This window comes from Lotus japonicus, chromosome 5 (genome assembly GCF_012489685.1).
Source record: "Lotus japonicus ecotype B-129 chromosome 5, LjGifu_v1.2".
Classification (NCBI taxonomy): Eukaryota; Viridiplantae; Streptophyta; class Magnoliopsida; order Fabales; family Fabaceae; genus Lotus; species Lotus japonicus.
This window is the reverse complement of record NC_080045.1, coordinates 47,734,475-47,759,759: the sequence shown is the minus strand read 5'-3', so window position 1 is coordinate 47,759,759 and position 25,285 is coordinate 47,734,475. Positions and strand designations below refer to the sequence as shown.

At 30.8% G+C, this 25,285-nt stretch overlaps 1 long non-coding RNA gene and 1 other non-coding gene across 2 annotated transcripts; both read left to right on the top strand.

Moving 5' to 3' along the window:
* Positions 1-1,309: 1,309 nt before the first annotated feature.
* On the top strand, positions 1,310-10,798 carry LOC130720880 (uncharacterized). The gene is made up of 3 exons (XR_009013269.1): positions 1,310-1,415; positions 5,362-5,483; positions 10,604-10,798. It is a non-coding gene; the product is annotated as an uncharacterized LOC130720880 (long non-coding RNA).
* Positions 10,799-16,187: 5,389 nt separating this feature from the next.
* LOC130721657 (small nucleolar RNA R71) lies at positions 16,188-16,294 on the top strand. The gene has a single exon (XR_009013578.1). It is a non-coding gene; the product is annotated as a small nucleolar RNA R71 (small nucleolar RNA).
* The last annotated feature ends 8,991 nt before the right edge of the window (positions 16,295-25,285 follow it).

The window sequence follows — 25,285 nt, the reverse complement described above, 5'->3', positions numbered from 1 at the left end:
TTTAAATTATTATATTATTCTGAAGGGTTAAAATGATATTTATGTTGTAGGTCCTGACATATGGCGTTAAATCTAAATAAGCCCCTGTAAACATTTTTGTATGATATTTGATCCTTGACAAATTTTTATAATTCAAAAAAATCCAAATCACTATTTAATGTTTATACGGCCAAGTTTTACTTAGTCAACCTCCTACATGGAAAATCACTAATCCTACCTACCATCCACCTCACTTCCTCATGCATTTCCCCTTCCCCCTCTTCCTCACCGCACACTCCATGAAATAGTGATTTGGCCTACATTGAACACAAACTCAAATCAAACGCATGCTTCTATTAAACCACAAGTTTAAACTGTCACAGCACCAAGGAAATCAGCAAAATGCTGAAGAACAGCCAGTTGAAAACGAAGAAAGCCCATTTCTGAGACTAAAAACTAGTTTTTCTTTTCAAAATCATCTTGCTCAAAATCAAAATTTACGCAGTTACATCATTAAGTAAAAAAAAAATTCAAGGACCAATCATCATGACAAAAAAAAGGAACCTGTTTGAATTTGACCCTATATATCAGGGAGTTGAAACATATTTAACCCTATTCTATTGTGAATGTCTTATTTGCTCACAAGATAAGTAACAATTGACGCTACCTTATTTTCGTGATGAAATTGTATTGTCTCCCGTTTGTCAACGTGATAATTTTTTTATACTGAAGAAAGCATCATGTAGTGACTTGTATTCCTTTCGTGTGGTACTAATCAAAATAAAATAGTATATAAGTAATTTATAGAGCACCACTACATAGATAAAAATAATTTTGTAGGAAAGGTAACAAAAGAATTTTCAACTAATGAGAATGAGGGTACGTGCATGTGGATGATTTAGCATACCACCATTTTAACTTCGTATCATTTAGCATTTGTGAGATGATAAGAAAATCAACTAATAATTAAAAATTGTATCCATAATTTGGTTTGGACCACAAGTACACCAGAATAATGTTACTTTCATACTTCTAAGAAAGGTGGAAAGATGGTGGAAGTGGAGAGAGATAGAAAGAAAAGAAAAAGTAAGAGAGCGAAAGTATAATCTATCTATCCATAATCCATAATATATACATTCAGGGGTTTTTCTAGGTCCAATCATCGCATACGTGGCATCTCATGATTGACTAATTTCATTAAAAATCCTACATGGCAATCATTCCTCCTTTCCTCTTAATGTACATCCCTCTCCTTAACCTACACTCCTCTCTATTTAAAAGCCTATATAAGACTCTTATTATTCATTCATCTCTCCATTATTTAGATTTCTCCTTAACCTACACTGCTTCTTCAACCATCTCCTGCGTTTTGTATTTTTTGAGCCTTTCTACATGGCTTCAAGATCTTATTTTGTGGTTCTTCATGATTATACAAGGTATGTACTTTTTCTCATCTGAAATCAATTTTTCATGTCTTTGGTGTGTGTTATTGTAATCTAATCTCATTCCTTCAAAATTCATGTTTTACTAACCCTAATATGCTATTCTCCTCATTCCCTTTCAACAATCTTTTTACAGAATTATGGTGTCATTAGACCTATAGACGCTGAAAATAACAATTTCACGGATATGGATCAAGAGTATATTATTATTATTGATCCCGTGAGTGTTCTGCAAATTAATGGAAATTAGAGGCGGTGACATAGTTTGTTTTAGGTTTGAAAGAATAGCAAATAGAATTATTGAAGTTAAGGTGGTGTATGTAAATATTTAGTCAGTTGTTATTCATTCCAAAATTTAATCAGTTGTTGTTTTGTCTTGGGTATCTTTTCGTGGTTTTGTTTTTCTCAATCTACATGAGATGATTGTTCTCATGATTTACTTTATTTATCAAATAAAATCCAAGATTAATTGTTATTTTTTTCATTCTGGAATTGTTCTCATGATTTACTTTGTTTTTCCTTTGTTTTATACGTACAATTTTTTCTTTGACTTCATCACTTTGTCTTATGGGCTGAATCAAGGTTGATATATTTGACAATTTTGCATTCACAGGCCATTTATAATAATAAGATACCCATATATGTCCAATGGTGCTTCTTTTCTTTGTCATCCTTTTACGGTCAAGATCCGAACAAGATTATATATAAAAAAGAACTTTAGTCAAATACCAAAAACACTTTTTTACCATACCGTTTTAAAAATAAAAAATGTTTTTAATAACCAATTTAAGTTAGTCTAATATCAATATCATTCATGTCAAATTATTGCTTTATACGAATTTAAAAAAATCCTTGGCCGTTCTTTTACCACATCTTTCTAGCAGTTTGAGACTTTTTGTCCACATGAGAGGATTGTTCTCATGACTTTTATTCTTCATTATCTATATAAATATTCAGTTGCTTCTCAAAAAAAAAATTCCCTTTTGAATAAGTTCCTTTTTTAAGATGAAAACAAAAAACGTTTAAATAATTAAATACGTGAATCCCCTTTTCCTTGGTTTTAAAATAATTTCAAATTTTAAAGTGATAAAAAAAGGTATAAAAATTTAATTGCTATTTAAATTCGGTAGCCAAGTTTTATATGAGGAAAAATATTTTCGAAATTAATTATTTATTTCCTTCAATTTCCTTATATAAACCACTTAATTATATTAATTTCCTTATTTAAATCATAAAAGACATTAAATGCTTTATGTAATAAATGTTATTTTCGTTTTTTTTAAATAAGGAAATTTAATATAATTAAATAAATTTTAATGCATTGACTATTTATTTAAAGAAAATATTTTCAAAATTAATTATTTATTTCGTTCAATTTCCTTATATAAACCACTTAATTACAGTAATATCCTTATTTAAAATCATAAAAAACATTAAATGCTTTATAGAATAAATGCTATTTTCTTTTTTTTTTAAATAAGGAAATTTAAAATATTTAAATAAATTTTAATGCATTGACTATTTATTTAAGGAAAATATTTTCGAAATTAATTATTTATTTCTTTAAATTTCCTTATATAAACCACTTAATTATATTAATTTCCTTATTTAAAATCATAAAAGACATTAAATGCTTTATGAAATAAATGCTATTTTCGTTTTTTTTTTAATAAGAAATTTTAAAATATTTAAATAAGTTTTAATGCATTGACTATTTATTTAAGGAAAATATTTTCAAAATTAATTATTTATTTCTTTCAATTTCCTTATATAAACCACTTAATTATATTAATTTCCTTATTTAAAATCATAAAAGACATTAAATGCTTTATGGAATAAATGCTATTTTCGTTTTTTTTAAATAAGGAAATTTAAAATAATTAAATAAATTTTAATGCATTGATTATTTATTTAAGGAAATATTTTCTAAATTAATTATTTATTTCCTTCAATTTCCTTATATAAACCACTTAATTATATTAATTTCCTAATTTAAAATCATAAAAGACATTAAATGCTTTATCAAATAAATGCTACTTTCGTTTTTTTTTTAAATTAGGAAATTTAAAATATTTAAATAAATTTTATTGCATTGACTATTTATTTAAGGAAAATAGTTTTGAAATTAATTATTTATTTCTTTCAATTTCCTTATATAAACCACTTAATTATATTAATTTCCTAATTTAAAATCATAAAAGACATTAAATGCTTTATCGAATAAATGCTACTTTCTTTTTTTTAAATAAGGAAATTTAATATAATTAAATAAATTTTAATGCATTGACTATTTATTTAAGGAAAATATTTTCAAAATTAATTATTTATTTCTTTAAATTTCCTTATATAAACCACTTAATTATATTTATTTCCTTATTTGAAATCATAAAAGACATTAAATGCTTTATTGAATAAATGCTACTTTCGTTTTTTTTTAAATAAGGAAAATTAATATAATTAAATAAATTTTAATGCATTGACTATTATTTAAGGAAATATTTTCTAAATCAATTATTTATTTTCTTCAATTTCCTTATATAAACCACTTAATTATATTAATTTCCTAATTTAAAATCATAAAAGACATTAAATGTTTTATCGAATAAATGCTACTTTCGTTTCTTTTTAAATAAGGAAATTTAAAATATTTAAATAAATTTTAATGCATTAACTATTTATTTAAGGAAAATATTTTCAAAATTTATTATTTATTTCTTTCAATTTTCTTATATAAACCACTTAATTATATTAATTTCCTTATTTAAAATCATAAAAGAAATTAAATGCTTTATGTAATAAATGTTATTTTCGTTTTTTCTAAATAAGGAAATTTAAAATAATTAAATAAATTTTAATTCATTGAATATATAGTTATAAAAAATATTTTCAAAATTAATTAATTATTTCCTTCAAATTACTTATATAAACCATTTAATTTTATTATTTTTTATTTAAAATCATAAAAGTTATTAAATGCTTTTTGGAATAAATGCTATTTTCGTTTTTTTTAAATAAGGAAATTTAAAATAATTAAATAAATTTTAATGCATTGACTATTTATTTATTTATGGAAAATATTTTCGAAATTAATTATTTATTTCCTTATATAAACCACTTAATTATATTAATTTCCTTATTTAAAATAATTAAATAAATTAAATGTGTTGACTATTTATTTAACGAAAATATTATTCAAAATTAATTGATTAATTCCTTCTATCTCCTTATATAAAACAATTATTTACGTGAAACGCATTTTCTTTCTTTTAAAATAATTTCCATTTTCAAACTGGATAAAAAAACATTTAAATAATTAATTACGTATTAAATAATGGATTTCCTTATATAAAAAACTTAATGACATGAATCCCCTTTTCTTGGTTGTAAAATAATTTCAAATTTTAAAATTATAAAAATGGTTAAAAATGTTCAAAAACTTTTTAAATTCGGTAGCTAAGTTTTATGTAAGGAAATTAATTTTCATAATTATTTATTTATTTCCTTCAATTTCCTTATATAAATTACTTAATTATATTTATTTCCTTATATGAAATTTAACTCAACTTCCGGGATGATACTTGGTTTCATCAAATTAATGATTTTCTCATAAGTTGCTTACCATACTCTTTTATCCGATTACCCGATGTCCCAAACCTAGATGTCGGCTACAACTGTTTAATCGGTGAGACTTTGTTAACTCTTTTTTTCTTTTATGTTTACATTTATTCTATATTTTTCTGATTTTTAAAAATTATAGATGTAATTTGAGTTTTAACTAAAGTTGGAAGAGTTCAAGAATTTAATGTTCACGAAAAGGTCGAGAATATCGTTCAATTTGAGCTTTCTGCAGCAAGGTGACCATATTGGCCTTGATGTGAAAATAATTTCAATCTCTTTTTAGACCGAAAAGCCTAATGTATTTCATTATTTGATTTTGTAGAGCCAAAAGAGAATGTGCTTTGATAAGGAACTTTGTAGATGAATACATTGATTTCATCTCCACTGGTCGTGCACACGGAGCAGTGGTTTTGATCCAGCTTGGGAAAGGAAAGACGCACCCACGTATGTTGCGTGTACAATTTTTCATTGCAGAATTAGTGTTTTCAAATTTACTATTTATTTATTTCTTAATTTATAAAATATATGTTGTTCACCTATGTAGGCACTACTGACAGATATATAGCTGCAATAAATATGGTTTTTTCACGCATTTAATGATTTTTTTCTATATTAAATTTTAGTTAATTAATAATAACACGCGTTTACAATTTTTAAAATTCAAAATGTTAAATCAATGTCTTTATCAAACTTTAATTTATAGAAACAAAAAAATATTTTAATTCTTGAATGTTTTTTACTATTGTTTATTAAAAAGGGAAATAACATTATTTTAATTACATTACAATTAATTTTGTAACCAGTTTCAAAAAAAAATGTGTAACAAAAAAAATAATGTTCACTTACATTCAAGAAGGTCGTTAACTGTAAAAAAAAATTTGACGTTCGTTTTAATGTGTAACAAAATTAATTCCGATCATTTGTTACAAATATTACAAATTTACTGCATTATTAAGTAGTTACATTGAATTAATTATATTGACAAGCATCTTCAGTCTAATGGGAAGTCTCTAAAAGAATTTACATGTTTCTCGGATATTTATTTTTCCGAAGTTATCCAATTCACAACCTAAATAATTCTGTATTTTTTGAAATTTTTATGATGGTAAAATTTATGAGGCATCACAAATTTACATAAATTAGTAAAATGTGATTACCAGATTTTAGTTTTGACGACATTATTTAATTTGCTTGGCAATTCTATTTTATGTTGTTGTTATTATTGGTTTTCTTTATACGTTTTGCTTCTTTACTAATTGTCCAAAAATATTGTTGAACAATCATATTGAAACATATTACACTGCGAATTTAATAATAAATAAATAAATTAAAGGAGTGATTAAAAATCATAACTTCTCACAATACAAATTAATAAACGCATTGTGATGACTTTTTCCTACATTTACTTTTATTCCTTAAATAATCACGCGCACTTATGTGTTTTAGTATTTAAAAATTTAAATTTAAATAAACGTATTTTTCAACTTTAATTTATAGAAAAAAAATTATTTAATGCTTGACTTTTTTAACAATTTGATTACTATACTTTAGAAAATAAAATTACTAAAATTTTAATTACTTATAATTTCATTCAAGGGCGTACTCCTGTTCAAAAAAAAAAGAAATTACATAACTATAATGAAATTATAATTTAATTAATGTTTAAATGCGTAAAAAATGAATAACCATCACTTATTATAAGTATTCCAAATTTATTGCATTAATAAAGAGATATTCTAAAATAAAGTTTATCATTAATTTAGTTGACTAATCTTTAATTACAATGATTTCATTAGATATTTTCTCTTTTGAAAACACAATGATTTAATTATATACTTTAATAAATACTTAAACGTGAAATTAGTCATGCATTTAATGATTTTTTTACTGCATTAACTTTTAGTCAATTAATAATCACGCGCATTTATGATTTTTAACATATAAAAATTAAAATTTTCAAAAAGGTATTTTCCAACCTTTAATTGGTACAAAAAAACTTGATTTAATGCTTGACTTTTTTTAACAATTTCATTATTAAAATTTATAAAATAAAATAATTTTATTTAATTGTTGTTACTCCCCTGTTACTAAAAAAAACTACTTAACTACAAAGAAATTATAATTTAATTAAGTTTTAATGGGTAAAAATAGTAATAACCATCATTTATTATAAATATTCCAAATTTATTGCATTAATTACGACATATTGTAAAATAAATTAAAAATAACAAAATAGCTTAACAGCATTAATTACGTTCAATTATTTTTAGAATGAATCCGTAAAAGTTTTTCATTAATTCGGTTGACTTTAAAAATTCATGACAAAATTTATTTTATTTCCTTAATTACAATGATTTAATTATATAATTTAAGTTACGTTTTCAAAAATATTATTAGTCACGAATTTAATTATTTTTTTCTGCATTAACTTTTAGTAAATAAATAATCAAGCGCATTTATGATATTTAACATTTAAAAAATCTATATAATATACTAAAGGAAGGTTTTTTCTAGAAGGTTTTGCCAAGTGTCACCCCCATATCATCCCAATAAAAAATATACAAATTTTGTTTTTCAATATTAAATCTGCATTAAAAAAACAAATATTTTTCTTATCTTTGAATACATAACAAATATTAAATCTGAACATAAATTTTGTTTTCCAATATTAAATCTGAATGTTTGAAATACATATTAAAAAAAAATCCATGCAAAAAAGAAAAGCATATATAAAAATATGTATTAAATCTGTACATATTTTTAATACATATTAAAAAAAACCAAATCCCTGCAAAAAAGGAAAGCATATATAAAAAAACATATATTGAGTTAACTTATATTTTCACGAAATAATATAATTTTTTAAAATTACATTCATTTTTAAAGGGAGCAATTTATTTAAAAAATAATTAGGGAGCAACTATTTTATTGCTTTCATTCAAATTTTTACCTCATACGCTTGCTTCCCCCGTTTCGTCTACTTTTTCTCCCGTTGTAATTCAGAAGCTCCTTGACAACCCGTCCTTCTTCTTGAAGCCATGCTTAATTTCTTTCAGGTAACTATCATTTGCATCTATTTTTTCTCCTAAGGGAATTTGCATCTTTAATTTGGTTTTGTTTATACGAAACAACCATTCACGTGTGAGTTCCTTTGTGAGAAGTTGTTGTGTGGTGTGGTGGATCTACAAGGAGAAAAGTCTTACCTTTGGTATGGAATCGTGAGTGCTGGTTCTATTTTGATTTCGTCTCTCTTTTTTATTTTTACGTTTTCATTTGTATAAAGGAAGAAGAAAAATTCTCAAAAATAAAAATTACCCCAAGTAACTGTGCAATTGCTTCCATATGTCATCATTGTTGTTTGTGTTGAGTTATTGCAGGTGAATGTCTTCCCTTCTTTCCTTTTTGTTCTCTTATGCATGCAAATAGGGTTGATGATGAAAGATACTTTACTTTCCAAGCCTATTGCTATTTTGTGATGCACCACACAAGAGCTTAATCAAAAATTCTTTCAGGTTGTTGTCGTATAAAAATATCCTACGGAAGTGGATTGATAATAACATTTTTCTTTTTTCTTCACCTTTTAAGGTTTGGAAAATTTCATGTGCTAGCTCCAATAGATGCAAATTTCAAGAACCAAGAAGACGAAATTAGCGATGATATGGAAGGCTCATGGAATTTGTTCAATAATATTTTCTTATCAATCAAATAATAATATATTTTTTATGAAATCATGCACATATTTTATGTCATTTTTATTCTAACTATTTTGTAATTTATCAACAAATTAATATTTGTTACCACTTTGTAGTTTTTGAAAAATTGTAAATTTAATATTAACCCAATTTTTTTTAATGAAATCATGAATATCTTTTAAAACACATTCACTTATTCCATTTACTTTTTTAACATATTTCTTGAATAAAAAGTACATTTAGTTCATACTTCTCTATCAAAAAATTGAATTTCAATTTCAAATTCGTTCTTAAATAAAGATTGCTATTTTTTTTTTCAATTTTGGATCTTAATTTTACTTTGTAATTTTTTTTTATATATTAAATATTTAAAAAATAAAATTCGAAAATATTTTAAAATTGAAAAATTTTAACGATTTTATTTTATAAAATTAAATCTTTTTATTAATCTTTTAGTAAATGATATAGTTTTTTTTTCCAAATTTCTTATTCTCCAATTTGATTATTAATTTTACTTCGATCCCTTTCCTTTATTCTTCTCCAATTTTTTTGTTTTAAAACTTGGGCATTCACATCTTAAATTTTCATTTCAAAAAAAAAAACTTCTTAAATTTTACCATTGATCTTATGAAGTCCAAAAAATAAAAATAAAAATTTTGTATAATTTGAAAGATAAATCATTACTTTTTTTTTGAAAATTAAAAACTGATTGAATTGGATTTAGTACGCTGGATGTCATGCTTCATGCCCACAGGATGTCTTTGAATTGTCAATACCTCAACATTTCCAATGAAAAATTTCAATCTAAAAATCGAAAGACACCTAGAGATCAATCGCACGTGACAATTTCTGGATCCGGTTCAATAAGAAGTCCCCTTACTAGCTTAATCGTTGCTTGGTAAAGAGCATTCTTAGCATCATAAATCATTACTAATAAATGTGCATTATATTTTTATTTTAAACTTGGGGCTCATTTCTTCAATTTTACCATAAATTTACCATAAATTGATCTTATGTAATTTGAAATGAATTAATATAATTATGATATTTTTTTGGTATAACAGAAAGACAAATTACCCCCTCCAATAATTGATCCATGGACCTCCTCCTCTCAACAATGTTATTCGGTTAGATTAGGTTTATTTTAAAAATACGAACAAAATTATTCCCTAACAATGTATCTATCTATCTATCTATCTTATATATTAAAATAATATTTTCTTCTAGAATATTTATATCCCGTGGTTTCCTCATATCAATCTATTTCCCTAAAAGAAAACACAATATGTCTTTTTTTTTCACATCACATCTATTTTCAATTTTTATTACTTATTCTCACAGCTTTTATGACACATTTTTTTTCAATATCATTAACTAAACACAATATTTTATTTTTAGGAAGTTATTAACATCTTTTTGAAACTAAACAATTTTTTTAGAGCAAAAGAGAAATTATTTATTAATAAACGAAAGAGGTACAAAGAAAGGAAAACCCAACAAGCCACACAAATAACAAAATATTATTGAAAAATAATATTTTTGTAAAATAAAATGAATTATTTTTGAAAAAAAAATATTATTTTTAACCAATCCATAATTTTTGAGATTACTTAATTCAGTTCTACAACTAATATAAAAATTTAGATTCAAGTGTTAATATTGAACAAAATCTATCATGAATTTTGTTGGTTTCAGCCTAATTGTAAGGTATGATTAAAGTCAGATCATGTCTTCAACATGCTCCCCATTTGGCCTTACGTTGGATTCTATGCTAGCCGAGAGCCTGTTCTTGAAATGGGATATCCATATTTGTCATCCAATTGGGTTTACATCTCTGGTTTATGAAATACATATTCTTTTGTTACATGACAGGTGTAAATCACGAGGCGGATCACGCTCCCACTTGCAGTAACTGTGAAGGATTATAAGGACCTTAGTCAAGTTTTTGCCTGCAGGTTGGTTCATGTGAAGTTGTTCGCCAATGTTGTGAAAAACTATATAACAAAGTTAACTTTGTATAACTATGTCCATACATGAGTTAAAGAGGGTCTCCTGGTTAATTTCATAATGTCACAAACAATCTAATATCGCTTTCTGATTAAGAGAGTTTTACTTTACCCTAAAAAAATAGTTTTAAAATCCAGTAAAAAGTAAAACCAACCCCGAAAAATATCAGCCAAACATCAACAAGGACAAGAAAAACCAAAGACCAAAAAACAAACAAAACAAACCAAACCAGCAACATCTTATGAAGCAACTCCCAAAAAGAGCTATTAATATACACAGAAAAACCAGCAAGCAAATCAAAGCCCTGCTCGACGTCTACGAAATTTAACGTGGTCAGCAAGCGATAAAACATGATCTCTTTTGAATCCAAAAGTTTTTTCTCAATTAACATTAACATCCCTTATATTTTTTAGAAAATAATAATATATGAAATCCATAAACAAAGTATTAAAAATCCATTAAAAATCTTTTTTCATAGTATAAAAAATACTTTAAATATATATATATATATATATATATTTCTAACAAATATTTCTATTTTTGTGCAATTACAAAGTTCTTAAAAAAATATTTGGGCAATTATAAATTTTTTTAAGAAAATTCAGAAAAAAAATTCATATACGACAGTAATGGCAAGAAGATCAAGGAAATGACAACACAGAATTATATGACACTGTCCATTTGTCCAAAGAATCTCGAATTATTGACAAATTAATATCAAAGCCATCTTTCATATAATAGTAATGGCAAGAAGATCAAGGAAATGACAATACGGAACTTTCACAAATCACTCATCAATCACTGCAATAATCACATGTTCCGGATTTGACCATCGAATTAAGCAATTACAGTAATCATAGACTTGCCCCGGCGTGACTGACCCCAAGAAACCATCTTCGATCCCATGAAACCGCTTGAATCACATGAGCTTTGACGAAAACAACTGGTGCTACCATAAGAGGTCTTTTGTGTATAAATTTTTTCCAGGAATTAAAATTACAAATAATAATAATAATAATAATAATAATAATAATGGTACACAAATTTAATAATAAAGTCGCCCGTGCAGTGCACGGGTATTCAACTAGTTAAAATTTAAACAAAGGTATTTTTCAACCTTTAATGCGTAAAAAACCATATTTATTAAAAAATACCAAATTTATTGCATTAATAACGCGATAAAGTACATTAAATTCAAAATAACAAAATAGTCTAACTGCATTAATTACATTGAATTATTTTTAACAAATACTAGTTGAATTACCCGTGCGAGGCACGGGTGACTTTTGTTATATGCTGTTTTATTAGCTTTTAAGTTTAATGTCTAAAGTCTTGTAGTGGAAATTGTGTTTAGTTATAGCGTTTTAAATTAATTATGTTGTCCAAGTGGAATTACCCATGTAAGGCACGGGTTAGTTGTGTTTAATAAAATTGTTAATCTAAATGTTGTGTTACACTATATATGTTTTTTTTTAGTAAATACATCTTAACCATTGTTTTAAATATATGTGTTTTGAACAATTTTTTTTTTAAAAAAAATTCAATGTGTTTTAATCTACCGTCATTTGTTTGTCCTTATTTTCTTTTTTATATTGTTTTAGTTTTTTATAATTAAAAAAATTAATTTTAGTCAACTTTTCAAGTCAATCTTATAATAATTCCGTTAACTCGTCAAATATTCTTTCCCACCACAGACCTATTCCTCCGAAAAGTCGCTCACCCAGCTTTCATTCTATTTTTACACAATCATTTCTTTCTCATTCTCCAAGAACCTCTTTCTCTAATAAAAATTGAAAATAGATGTAATGTTAAAAAAAAAAATTTTTTTTAATGAAATGGATTTATAAGAGGGTTCGCATAGGCCTCAAGTATCCATTCATTTTTTTTTTAAAATTTATATTTCTCATGAGCTTTTGATTTTTCTCCTTCTGAACCTGAGTTCCGATCTCATTCGTCATGCTTCTTCGTGTATTGCGCTACACAATCGTTTCTTTGAATTCGAGGTGATTGGTGCATCCACAGGAGCTAACATCGTATTGTAATGATTCTCATGTCCTTGTTTATGTTGTTCAGATTGCATTGGATCAGGTTTCAATACGAAAGGGGCAATGCAATGGGCAAATTGCCGCAAGGTTGAGAAAGGTCAGTGGCTTTATGCTAATTATTATGTGGGATTAGCTACTTTTGATAAGTGGTCTCTTTTGAGAAATACTTTTTTGTACATTACAAACTACTTATGCGGTTCTCATTTTAACTATAATTAAGATGGTTTAAGAAGTATTACTTTTATGTCAGGTAATGTATTGCTTTTGAAATTACATAATGATTCTGAAGTACTTGTAACAGTGCATCAAATTATTTCAGGTATTCTCTTTCAAATCAGTAGCTGGAGTTGCTTTGGTTTGCTTGAATCTATAGTTTTAGTAATCTCTTGATTCATTTTCAGTTTTATGATTTTGCCAACCATAATGCATTCAATCTGCTGGATAGATACAACTCACGTGATCTTGTTTTTAATGATGATACACAGGTAACATTCTAGAAAAGCTTTTGGCTTATGCTCAATTTCTTATTTTAACTTAGGTCATTGTCTCTGATTTTTTTTGGTTATATACACGAATTCAGCTAGTAACAAAAGAAATTTCATGTTAGAATGAATGGAATACCATGTAAATGTTTATAGTACTAAATATAAATGAATATGTAGAACTCCATAAAACTGCACCTTATGGAGTTATATTGTCAAACACTTCTTCATACACAGCATTAATTGTTGTATTAGAAGGAAGATCGTCGTGGTTTTCTATGAGGATCCTTAGCCCTTGTTTGCTTTTGACTCTTGATAGCGCCACATATAATTGTCCGTGGCTAAAAACCGATCTTGGAAGATATAACCCAACACACCCTAGTGTTTGTCCCTGCGCTTTGTTTATCGTCATACCGAAGCAGACACATATAGGCAACTGCCGTCTCTGAAATTGGAACGGTAGATTTGTGTTATTTGTATTCATGGTCATCCTAGGAATCAGTACAGTAGATCCAGCTTTAGTCCCAGTTAGAATGGTGCACTGAATGACATGGTCTCCAAATCTCTTCACCGTCAATCTTGTTCCATTACACAATCCGTTGGACTGGTCGATATTTCTCATTAACATTACTGGGACTCCAATTTTCAAACTCAACTTATGCGGTGGCAGTCCTGAATAGTTCATCGCATTCAATACCTCGGGGGAAAATGCATCCAGCTCACTCTCAACATTGCCGTCTTCTTTGTATATTGAATCAGAGCTCAAGTATTCCCTTTCTTCTGCCGAGACCCGAGACATCATGTAATCATTGACCTTTCCAACCAGTTCAATAGTGGGGGCCAAAATGGATCTTTCCCTGAAGTATTCAGAGTTAGACATGTTGCGCAACAAATCAGGGTAGGTATAATTGACCAAGTCTTCAAAACCGGTTTCTGAGTTTTTTATAAGGATTTCATCTGGTATTTGAATTTCTGATTCGCCGTTAACTGGCTGTCCGACCTTGCCATCACCTATAGTCAACAGCCATTCTGAAAATTCTGCTATATCTGATGCACTTGAGCACGAAGATCCTTGCAGGAGTCTCATGTTCTTTGTCAAACAAAGAACTTCACAAAAAGGCCATAGATAGGATGAATTTATTGTTGCACTGATGACATCTTGCCTGGATGCCCTTGGAATTACAGGTAAGATTTGCCTGAAATCACCGCCCAGAACCACAACTTTTCCTCCGAACGGCATGCTAGAGTCATATCCTGGGGTGAACCTCAAAATGTCTCTCAAGCACTTATCCAAAGCCTCGTAACACCATTTACTCATCATAGGAGCTTCGTCCCAAATGATCAGTTTCGCCTTTATCAGCAATTTAGCATGAGGGCTGTTATGCTTTATGTTGCATGTTGAATCCTCAGTTATAGGTATGGGAATCTTGAACCTGGAGTGCGCCGTCCTTCCTCCAGGCAACAACAGTGCAGCAATACCACTTGAAGCCACATTGAGAACAATATCACCTCTTGATCGAATGGATGCTGAAAGCGTTTTCCAGACAAAGGTTTTACCCGTCCCACCGTAGCCATACAGGAAGAAAAATCCTCCTTTGTTTCCATAGACGGCGTTAATTATTTTGTCATACGCATGCCTTTGTTCGTCAGTTATTGAGGAGAGACATTGGTCCAAGTATTCACTCATTTCATTCCTGTCGTAATTCAACTCCTCTACAATCAGTCTTTGTCCAACGTCTTCGACAACAATGTCTGAAGGATAAGGCATGGAAACAAAATTGTGCAGGCTCCTGCCATTGTTTTGTAGCATGTTCTCAATCTCAGCGAGCGCCAGGTTTTTTTTCTGATCATCTGTTAGATTCAGTCCTGCAGACAGATAAATTAGATGAGTTTGGCAGGTTATCCGCAATTTAGAATGATCCAAAATGAAGGAGGCTTACCTGGGTAATCTAAGCGTCTTCTTTGTCTGTAGAGAATATCATCTGAAAGCTCTTGCCAGCACTTATCCCAAACTACCTCGGGATTTGACATGTTGTTAGACATCAACAACACCACAAACAGTCTTCTAAGATACTCTCCTGACCCCCAGAAGCTAGCCTCTTTTATTGCGTCTACAAATTCTTTGTCATCTTCTAGCAAACCAAGAGCACAACACGCATCCTTAAAAGTACTGTAGGTCACTTCTTTCACAGTGAGAATGTCTTTAAAACTCGTGCAACCTTTTTGAACGTTCAGAAGGATCCTTAAGTAATAGTCATCGCCGCATGATGGAGGCACATGTGAAATTCTACCAATTGAGAAACCTTGTTTTCTAGGGCGCCATTCTCTTGTGTCGTCTTTCCAAACAAATTTGGTGGGATATTCTGAATAAGTAATGTCTCGTCCAGCCGCATAAAGTTGGTTAGCCTCCATCCAACCTATAAACTTGTTTTTCTTAATGTCGGCCTTTTCAATTGCATCCTTTTCAATTGCTGGTTGGAATATTGTCTTGAATCTCCTGATTGAATCGACTTATTTTGCCCTCCCCAAGAGAAGTTGGGGTGATTCCTCCAACCTGCATTATAAGTATTGGAATATGGATTATTTTGGGGGTTAGTCAGTATTTTTACCTCCTCATCGAATTTTGCATCATCATTGCCCACATGGCAATCATCCAAACGCTTCACTATGGCATCCATTTTCTGAGACAACTTCTTATTTGAGGCTAGAACGGCATCACATGTCTCTACTTCTTGAACACTTTTTCTGTTCTGCCTGTCGTTGTTGGAATGCATAGCTCTGGTTGCTAGATTATTAATTATCTCTAAAACTTCACTAGTGGGCAAAACATCAAAAGCTCCACCTGGAGCTGCAGTATCTAATTTGTCTCTGGTATAGTCATTCAATGCGGTATAAAAAATTACAACCTGATCAGTAAGAGAAATATTATGGCTTGGGCATTTCCTTAGAAGCTCATTGAACCGTTCCCATGCCTCATATAAGTTCTCTAGATCCATCTGGAGAAAGGAGTTGATCTCTTGCTTTAACTTCCTCGTGCGGGTTGCTGGAAAAAACTTTGACGTAAATTTCTTGGCTAGGTCATCCCATGATACAATACTGTGTGGAGGTTGAGACCTCAACCAAGTGGCAGCAAAATCCCTTAAGGAAAAGGGAAACAACATCAACCTTACTGTGTCTAGAGTGATTCCCTGTTTCTTCAATGGGGTGCACTGCTCTGTGAATGTAGCCATATGAGCATAGGGATCTTCGAGTATACTCCCTCCAAATTGGTGCTGGCTCACTAGGTGCATGAAGTGAGTTGGCACCTGGAAATTTTCTGGAACATTAGTAGGTGGAACAATACTTCCCTGAAATTCAAAGCTTATGTCAAGAGTAGTTATCTCCCGGATGGATCTCCTGGCATTTTGTTCTTCTAACTCTCTGTCTCGCTGAATTCTCCGAGCTTCATAATCTGCATCATATCGCCCTTCAAATTCAGCTCGAATCCTCGCCTCAATCTGTTCCGGTGTCTCAGCCATTGTTTTTGCTTGTTTTTGCTTTCTCTGTTGAGCTCGATTCTTCCGAGCAGTCTTCTCGATCTCAGGATCAAAAAGAAGGGAATTACGATCAACAGTACCTCGCATACACTAGCAAACCAGTGTTAGTAGCACCAGCACAATAAAAGTAACAAAAAAAATAAAAAAAATAAAGTAAAGTCTTAAAAGTAAGAAATAGGTTCTATTATTCTAGACTAAAGCGCATTCCCCGGCAACGGCGCCAAAAACTTGATAACTCCTAGGCAAGTGTACCTATTCGTTAAGTAGTAATAAAATATCGAACTCAAGGATTGCGGTTGTCCAAATCAATTTCACCTATTAAATAACTAAAAAGACTAGTAAAAAGGTTTTGGGGGTAAATAATTGTTGAAAAAGAACTTAATTCAAAGTTGTAAAATTCAGTGAAAAGCAAGTACGTAGTATTGAGAGCAATCAAAAGGGGAAGTACCTGGGGTAGGATTTCATCAATTTCACTTATGTTCTTAATAGACTAATTAACTCATGAATTATCTAACTTATTTATGGTGCTTGCCTAAGTTTCTACGTGATAATCTCTTAACTACGCAGAACTTCAAATTAAACTGCTAACACTAATCTCTTAGTTCCTAGACGAATTCAATTGGAGAATTAAAGTATTTAGTTACTAGCCAACACAATTAGAAGTTACCCTTATCTCTAAGGCGTAGACGTTCCTAATCAATTTCTCACCGGATCCCTATTTTCTACCGATTTCTCAATCGCATACAAAATAGCAAAAGTAATCTTTATGCATAAAGATTCATATATAAAAGATGAGAAATTCATAAATAAAACTAGGATTCATGAGTCAAAAAGTAAATCAAAACATAAGGTCAAGAGAATCAAACCGAACACCCCAAGTACCTACGGAGGTTTAGCCAAGCATGACTTTCATGATCAAATAATTTATTGAGAAAAATAAAGGTTCTTCAAAAAGCTCCAAAGTGGTGCTAGGGTTCACTCTAGGAAAAAGACTCAAAAGCTGCTCTCAAAAAAATCCCAGTCCAATTTCACCTTCTGTTTACGTACTGGTACCGTCCAATATATATATTAATCTTTCAATATATCTTGTTATTTCAAATCTGTTTCTCCTTTCTTCACGTGGTCTCCTTGTCTCGCGTGAAACCAAACAAATCTTCCACCCCCCTGCCACGTGTCGACGCCTCAATGGTCATACATTATAAAGGAGTAATCCAGCGCTTCACAACTCATTATCTTGTGGTGGACCTCAGGCCTGATCACGACACGTGGAAGGAATTAAGCTGCAGCCATCCGATTTCCGCACGTGCATGGTAATTACAGTGGACCCTCAGCGCAGTATCAGCTCTCTTTTCCTGATTTTTCCTGAAATTAAATTAAATAAAAATAAAGTAAAATAAGATAAAATCTCAAAATAAACCAACTAAATTCTAATCAAATATATAATTCAAAAAGTCCTAATTAAAGATAGATGAAAACTAACAAGATAAAAATAAGATAACAACTTAAAATAAACTTATCTAATCCTAAATTAAAGTAAATAAATCCTAATAATAATTACATAAAATATAAAGCTAATTTAAATCCTAATAAAATCTAGAAAAATAATATAAAATGTAGAAAAATACTAAAACTAAATAAAAATATTAAAATGCATGAAATAGGCCTAGAGTGTCCTAAAATGATTAAAATATCTTAAATAATACATTAAAATGCATGCAAATAAACTAAGAAAATAGCCTTAAATCCCGGGTCATCAATATGTCAGGTTATTTTAAATATCTTTTCCTTTAGCATTCCATATTTTTCCCAGTATCTACCATGGTTATTATTTTGGTTTATATACCATTATAACTCTTATATTTAACCTTTGGTTGCATGACATAAAATGCAGATGCAGAAAACGCTGAATCTGAAGACAATGACCCAATAGAAGAGCCTATCCCAGAGATCCCTCCAAACATGATTGTTTTGCTTAAAAAGGCTGAAGATACAGATTCTCTATTTCATTTATTTAAATTTATTTATCTGAAAAAGGTTTTAATACATAATTGTATTTATAATTTATTAAAAATGCATTTTAAACAATTTGTAGAAATACTTGACTTGGGTGATCCTACGTCTATTTGTTTCTATTGTAATGCTCTAATGTGGCATGATGAGAAAACTGGGAAAATAAAATCCTCCGGACAAGCTGCATTTTCATTGTGTTGTTTAAAAGGAAAAGTTATCCTTCCTTATCTACGCAACCCGCCATCTTTATTACTGGATTTATGGACAGACAAATATCCTAGAGCTAAGAATTTTAAGGAAAATATCAGAGCATATAACACCATGTTCGCATTTACCTCTATGGGTGGTAAGGTTCAAACTTCTATTAATGACGGAGGCGGGCCTCCACAATTTGTCCTATGCGGTCAAAACTATCATCGAATAGGAAGCTTAATTCCGCAAGTAGGTCAACCCCCAAAATTTGCTCAATTGTATATATACGATACATAGAATGAAACAAAATATCAGATGAAAATTCTTAGATAACACAAAAGTTTAATATTATACGTATTGTCATTAAATATTACGCCATGTATATCTTTATTTGTAATTATTTAATCTTTTTTTTAAACATTGTGCAGCTCTAACGGTGCTGGAAAAGAGCTTGATAATTCATTGGTTGAGGATTTAAAAAACTTGATTGACCAGACCAATGTGCTTGCTAGAGTTTTTTGGCAGGTTCGTGATCATCTATCTTCTGATGATACTTCTCAACTCTCTGTGCGTCTTTTTCGAGCAAGGGGAAAGGATCCCAGAACCTATAAGATGTCTACGGCTGATGGGGTTGCAGCTTTGATCGTTGGTGACTTTGATGATATGCAATTTGGTAGGGATGTTGTTGTTAAATTGAGAGATGGTTTCTTGACAAAAATCCACGAAATGCATACTGCATTCATCCCACTGTAGTACCCTTTACTTTTTCCTTATGGAGAAGATGGATTTCGTGAGGACATTCCTATTAGTGAGCTATTCAGGAACATGAGTACTTATAAAAGACACACTGTTTCTTTGAGGCACCTATGTTGAACAAACATTGCTTTGAAGCTTTGGACATATCTCTAAATGACATTATGAAGATCGACTAGATCTACTTATGGTTATGACATTCCATTCGGAGGGAAAATTATGGTACTAGGAGGCGACTTTAGACAAATACTCCCAGTTATTTCCAAAGGAAGCCGTTCAGAGATTGTGGGTTTTGCTATCAATTCTTCATATCTATGGAAGCATTGCAAGGTAATGAAATTGACTGTTAATATGAGATTGCAAAATGCTAACTCATCTTCTTCATCAGCAGAAATAAAAGAGTTTGCTGATTGGTTGCTTCAAGTGGGAGACGGAACAATTATAACCATTGATGAAGCCGAATCACTCATTGAGATTCCTCCAGATCTTCTTATTAAACCGTGTAAGGATCCCTTACTTGAAATAGTAAATTTTTCATATCCGATACTTTTGTTTAATTTGGAAAAAAATTCATTCTTCCAAGAAAGAGCAATCCTTGCACCAACACTTGAAAGTGTAGAGGAAATCAACAACATTATGTTAGCTATGATTCTTGGTGAGGAAACAGAGTATTTGAATTGTGATACTCCATGCAAGTCCGATGAAGATTCGACTGTCAATGCGGAATGATTTATATCTGAATTCTTAAATGATTACAAATGCTCCGGAATTTCAAACCATCAAATTAAACTAAAAGTCGGTGTCCCTATCATGCTCATTCGAAACATTGACCAAGCTGCAGGGTTATGTAATGACACTCGAATGATAGTCAACACTTTGACTAAATATATAATTATTGCTACTGTTCTAAACGGAAACACGATGGGAGAAACAACCTTTATTGCAAGGATGAGCTTAACTCCATCTAATGCTGACATTCTATTCAAATTCCAGCGCAGACAATTCCCTGTTACTTTATCTTTTGCAATGACTATAAATAAAAGTCAGGGACAATCTTCAACTCATGTTGGACTGTATTTGCCAAGGCCTGTCTTTACTCATGGGCAATTATATGTTGCACTATCAAGAGTTAAATCTAGAAAATGTTTGAAGATACTAATCCTAGATGACCAAGGAGTAGTTTCTAATACTACCCGCAAAGTTGTCTATCAAGAAGTCTTTGAAAATATTTGATATGTAAGTGTTGTTTTTTACTACAATTTTGTTGGGTTTATATTTTTTTAAATACCAAATCTGATATGTATTTGTTTTAATTGTTGACAGTATAAATAAATGTCAAGTAGCTTATTGGTCATCTAACTTGAAGGATACTTCTGTTGCTATAAGGTTTGTTTTTAATTTTCAAATGATGTATTGCTTACTAATTATTACTCATATATCTACTTTTTCCATTGTAGGTTATGTTACTCAAATATTGAATTGGTAGCAAAATTCAACTTCAAGTCTGAAGTCATTATCACTGAACATGGACAACAAGTTCTATTAAGCGATCATGCTGCTGGCATTTTTGTGATTTTTTAATTTGTTTGTTTTTGCAAAGCATTCCGTAAAAACTTAGATTTATAATATTGTTCATGTGTTGACATCGGTAGGCCATACAACGAATTCTATTTAACATTTTTAAGTTGGTCTATTCACATACATGTTTGAACTTATTCTCTGTTATTTGATATTCTACAGATATATCTACACAATAAACTTAATCGCCGTGCAACGCACAGGTGAAAATGACTAGTATGTGATAGATGATAAGATGAGAGAAATAAGAATAAAAATATGTGGAAACGAAGTGTATAAGAAATGATGTGTGTATATATCATTGTTGAGTACACCAAGTGCAGTTCTAGAGATCTAATTCATGTGAATTTTAGTGGTCTAATTTGACTTTGGACTAAAAGATATATGCAATAGTATCTTGTGACAATTATACAATGAGAATTTTAATCATATATCAGATTCGGTTTTCTTAGTGTAGAAAAAAGTGGTAAGAAATTAAGGAGTCATCATGTCTTCATAATCAAATTAGCATAATGATACAATATTATTCACGCGCACAGCTAAATTTCTAGCTATAATAACAAGAAACGTGTATAAAAACCAAAGGACATATGGAAAATGTAAAGTGATTGCATGTTTTGTAATTCACATTTCTGACCAATACTGCACTTGAAAGTTTGAAGTTGTGCAGAAATGCCTTTTCTAAAAGAGTAGCAACATATTGTTAATTTGCCCCATTATCTCCATGCGCTCAAGAGCAAATTAAACCACTCGTAAATGAAAAGCTTGTTGCATCAAATTGATTGTTGATTCGTCTCAAAATTTTAATTGGTTCTATAAGACAAAGTATGAGGCAGCTCTTAACTGCATTCTCCACCGAATCTGCCCCACTAACAAAAAGGGGGAAATGAAAATCAAAGAAAAGCATGTTACTTTTGCTGAGAGTAAAATGGCCAAGCACATTCATTTGGGACGAGGCTACCGGTACATGAAGAATATAGTTTGAATGACTGTAGAACTTTTAAAGTCAAAGCAAAGTCATGAGTATTCTTTACTATTCATTTCAGGTAACTAAAATAACCCTAAACCATAAATCTGTTATCACAAAATAACTAATTGTCAAATAATCAAAGCTTGTTTGAATTTGAAGCGTGAATAATGTACATGTTCATCTACCATGTGCTTTTAATTCTATTTTTATTAGAAGAGCTTGGGGCAAAAATCGAACTTTATACTACTTGGTCATTGAGTTTCTGATATCATGTCAAACAACCAGTTATCTGAAATATTGCTTAACCTTTTTCATGGTAAGGAAATTGTTTATTATTATTTCTAATAGTAACAATAACTTTTTTTAATTATGCAATCGTCTTTGGATTCTTGTCGGTAAAGATTAATAATAATCAACGTAAAGACATACAATAAAAACATCTTCAGGTGACCCCTAATGTGGATCACTTTTAAAGTGGTCTAGTTTTAGACCACTTTTTTTAACCTACTATAACAGGTCAATACATTTTTTTTAAAGATATTTAATATATGACAAATTTTTAATGATATTTTTTCTTAAAAAATATAATGTGTTGACCTGCTATACCCAGTCAAAGTAGGTGGTGTAAAATTACACCACCTAAAAATGGTGCATATTAGGTTCTCCCTCAAGAGATTGATTATATAGAGTATGCTCTAAAGGACATCTCAAAAATTCATGTTCCAAAAAATAAAGAGTCAATCGACAAAGAGATGACGATTTAGATGTTACCTAATAAAGCCCACTGATCCAATTTCGTTTCTATCTCTACGAAACTTCTCTCTAATAGTTCTTTCTCGTCGTTCAGGGTTTTGACCAGGGTGGTTGCCACGCTGCCTTCGCGCGTGGTGGCAACCCCTCTTCCTCTCCCTTCTTCGCCTTTCCTTAAGCTTTCCCTGGTTGCCTTTGTCCTTCTCGCCCCTATTTCTTTCCCTTCCGTTTTGTGGGTTCACTAGAGGATCGCATCTCTCTCGTCCTTACCGCTCCGTTCGACCGGGAGGCCACAGTTCGCACGCGATGACAACCCCCTTCCTTTCTTATTTTCCTCCCTCTTCTTTCCTGTAGCTCGCATCAGAGGGCTCTCTAATGTTGTTAGTGAACCAAACAACCTCTGGTTCCTCGCATTGCAATTGCGTCATCATGAGCGAGCCTTGCCCAGATCGGTGCTAGCCTGTTGGGGCCAGATCTTTTCTTTTCGTGCTCGTTGGTGGCTTTTTTGTTGGAGAAGAGGATGAGTTCTGACCTCTTATAAAGGAGAAGCCTCCGGTCTCTTTTGATTCAGGTATGACAGCGTCTTCTCTTGCTACGCAACTCGTCGTGCTCTTCCTTTTCCCTTCAGCGGTGACTCCTCCAGCGACCCTATGCTTACCCAATAGATTTCAGATTCCTTCCCATATCTGTGGTCGGGTGAGCTTCTTGGTGCGTCGTCATGGTGTTTGTCCCGTGGTTTTGGCTCGTGGGTTGTTTTTGGTGGTTCCCCGTCATCGTTTTCAACAGCGAAAGTGGTGTTTGTTGGTTGAGGCGTCGTTCGGGGTGGTTGCGGAAGTGGTGTGCATTTTGGTTGTGCATGTTGTTCTCCTTTCCTCTTGAAGATTGTTGAGGCGACGATTCCCTTCTAGCCTCTATGTCTTGGTTTCCTGCTGATTTTGGTTGTCGATTGTCTGTGGTGGCTGCTATTTGGGTCTTGAGGCGATTTGGACTTTGTGTTGGACTTTGTGTCAGTGCTCTGCTCGTCAGGTCATAGTGTTTTTCCTAGTTTTCTTTTTCCTATTTTGTTTCAAGTTATTTAGACTCCGAGTCTCAGCTCTATGGTGGTTGTTGGGTTTTGTGTTTTGCTCATTTTGGGATGATTCACTATCTTGCAGGTGTCGTGCGACTGGTAAGAGCCTATTCGATCGAACCTACCGTTGTTTTCGACTTTAATAGAGACCTATCTTAGCTGCGTCTGTGTTTGCTTTGGCATTGCTTGTGGGTTTTTTTTTTTGAGAGGGGTTGTTTCTCACCACTTTCTATTATATATATATATATAGCGTATCAAGTGAGAGCAATGTTTATTGTGAGAGATGAGAGCATTAAATCGTGACCGTTTGATCTAACATGAGTGGTTAAGATTAAATGCTAATTAGTGATCATGTGACTTTTTAACAAAGTCATGTGACTTTATGTTTTAATTTTAACCATTGATGTAAAATCATATGGTAACGATTTAATGCTCTCATCTCTCATAATAAACATTACTCTCACTTTATATATATATATATATATATTTCTCTCTAAAAAAAGACAATCTTCTTGTATTACGCCCTCAGTGCTTTGCCTGCCTCAAGCTATACAAAGTTTTTTCTTAAGCCTTCTTTGCCTTCTATTTCGTATCCCATTGGTTGCTCAACATATACTTCTTCTTCCCAACTACAATTTAAAAAGGTAAACTTAACATCCATTTATTTTAAGCCGATAAGGAAATAAGCATAAAAAATATATGTATATTTATAATCTTGCATTAGGAGAAAAATACTTCAAATTAATAATCTGTACCTAGCTTTTGCTTGTACCCTTTTGCCATTATCCCTACTTTGAAGTGATTAATTTCTCCACTGGGCTATTACTTGGTTCAGACGACCTAACGACACTTAAGATAAACAACATAAGCTACAACCTAACACATTACAAAGAAGCTAAGAAAAATAAACACAGCGAAGCAAGCATACTCACTTAGCAGGACGGGCCAGCCAGGCTATCAGTTTTCAATCAAGGCAAATTGATGATGTTAATACATTTCAATTTTCAAGTGATGATTTTGTCACCCCAATATCATAGGGTGACACAAAAAAAGTGGTTGACGGATGCAGGTTTGGTAAGTTGAGCAAAAGAATGCAATAAGACTAGTTAAAACAGCCCATTATTAAGTCACTAGGTTGGACAACTTATTTTTGTCAAGAAAC